This window comes from Notolepis coatsorum, assembly GCF_963971535.1.
Source record: "Notolepis coatsorum genome assembly, contig: SCAFFOLD_510, whole genome shotgun sequence".
Taxonomy (NCBI): Eukaryota; Metazoa; Chordata; class Actinopteri; order Aulopiformes; family Paralepididae; genus Notolepis; species Notolepis coatsorum.
In genome coordinates, this window is record NW_028174570.1 from 150,101 (window position 1) to 152,656 (window position 2,556).

Below are 2,556 nucleotides of genomic sequence, written 5' to 3' on the forward strand. Positions count from 1 at the left end.
CTGGAATGTGGCAGGAGGTTGAGACATCGAGGGAAGTGGAAAGAAAAATGGAGATAATTGGGTATTGAGAGCTGCAGAAACGCCTGGGCTTCAAATAGTATTTGTAAAGCATTCTAAGCGTTTGTATTAACATACATGTTAACTAGGGATGCTCGATATTGGCTTTTTTACCGATACCGATATACCGATATTGTCCAACTCTTAATTTCCGATACCGATATCAACCGATATCGATATGTGCAGGGTTAATTGCAGAATAATTTCAGGTAATTAACATTACATATCTCTTGTCGTGTAATTAACACAACATTATGCATACTTTGACAATAAATAAAATAATAATTTGTTCTTACTTGCTTGCCTGGGTAAATAAAGGTTAAATAAATGTAAAAAAGAAAAAAATAATGTATACCGATATTTTCCGGTATATCACATTTTTATGCCAATATCGGCCGATATGTTAACCCTTTCACTGCCACACTACAACAGGTTAACCGTCGGTAGTGTGATGGTAAAGGGTTAACCTGCTGTAGTGTGGCAGTGAAAGGGTTAATACCTAATACGTGGGGTAACAGAGGATTGATAAACAAATGAGAATTCAGACTATTTTGAAAGTCAACTTGTGTATAGGCTGTAGGCTATAACCCTCTGTGATTGGCCAACTGCTTGACACTATCTGAATTGTTGCAATGTGGTAAACTGCAACCATTAGGTACATATGTTAATAATTACGTGCAAATGCTCCTTTTCCCCATCAAATCTGGGTCAAATTGTAGATTCTATCTACTACTGTATATCGACCAGACAAACATACAGTGTAAGTATGACACAATAATAGCTGCATTGGGCTCATGGTTTCCTTGATGGGAGATTCCTGAGAAGGAGCTCATCTTCTCACCATCTATCTGCTTTTCACCACTTCTTCACTTGGAACCAGTTTTTTTTTCCACCTTTTCTTAAAGGTGTTATAGATAACGTCTAGCGATGTCACACTAGAGCAGCGGTTCCCCCTTTGCGCCGCCCCTGTGCCTCAAATAGATTCGCTATCAGCTCTATCTTCAATCTTTCAAAATGTTCAGTTGCTATCGCTATCAGCTCTATCTTTAATCTTTCAAAATGTTCAGTTGCTATCGCTATCAGCTCTATCTTTAATCTTTCAAAATGTTCAGTTGCTATTGCATGCACTCATCTGTGTTTCACCACACACTTGAGTGCATGCTTACCAACTGTCCGTCTGCAACACTACTATCACCGACATCTAAGAAGGGAGATCCCCCCTTGAATGGCCCTTCTAAGGTTTCTCTCCTCCACACTGCCTGTGGAGCATTTTTTCCCTATTGTTAGGTTTTAGTGAGTTTTTCCTTACCTTCGCGTGGGGTATGTCTGGGAGTGCTTGCATTCTTTCATTTATTTGCATTTATTTTAAATTTGTTGGACCTTATGGTGTTCTTGTTCTGTTCTTGACTTATTGTTATGTTTTCTTCTTGACTTGTTTAAAGAAGACGTGTACGGCCCATGGGGACATTAACGTGTGTTGTCGGGCCTTACAAATAAATTTGATTTGATTTGATTTGATTCTCAAACCTTTTTATACCATGACCCCATTTTATTTAGGATTTTTTTTGGCGACACCACACCTAATGTATTGCGTCATTTCAACATGGAATTAAGGAATATCAAAATAAAAGCACACGTTGTTGAACTTGATCATGCATATTTATTAGAAAATGAAATTACAGCACTATGTTAGCAATACACATTTGTAAAAACGAGACATATTTAGCCTAAATATGTTGCCAGAAAATAAAAAAATAACTAGATTTAGTTTTTATTTAAAAAAATGTACTTGCCAATACTGTCACCTACCCACGACCCCACTTTGGGTCGCGACCCGTAGTTTGAGAACCGCTGCACTAGAGCACCAGAATGTCATTCATCCAATCAGGTGTATTCCACGTGGGGGAAATGGGAAGTAAGGAGGGGGATACATGCAACATGTAAACATACATTTTTGGACCAGCAAAAGCTTTTCTTTTTGGATAAATTCAAAATAATCTATATTTTTTGGGGGGGGGGGGGGGGGGGCAGTACTTGTATTCCACACCTTCCTAAAAGGAGCGTATCAATAATAAGTAGTAGCAGCATCAAGTAACGGAATCAAGCACAACAGCTACAGATTGACAGTGAATGACCACTTTCAAGCATACTTCCTGGAATATGTCATGACATCATAATGACATCACACATTCCAAGAAGAGTAAATACTTGTATGGTAGATTTGACCACTACCACTAATTATAGGAAGACTGGGTCCTTGGAACACTGTTTGAAGCTAGAAAGCTAACTGTCTCACTGTGGTTTACAGTATCAAGTAGAATTCTAGGTTTTATGTTTGGTTCATACTGTACAGTGCCTAAAAATTAAAAAGAAAATGATTTATGATGACATGAGATAGAATCAGTCAACAAATTACATGTTAGAGTAAATATGCTTTGTAAAGTAACTACAAGCTCTGAGAATGTAAACAAATACCCCGTCCCTCAAAAACCGCATACT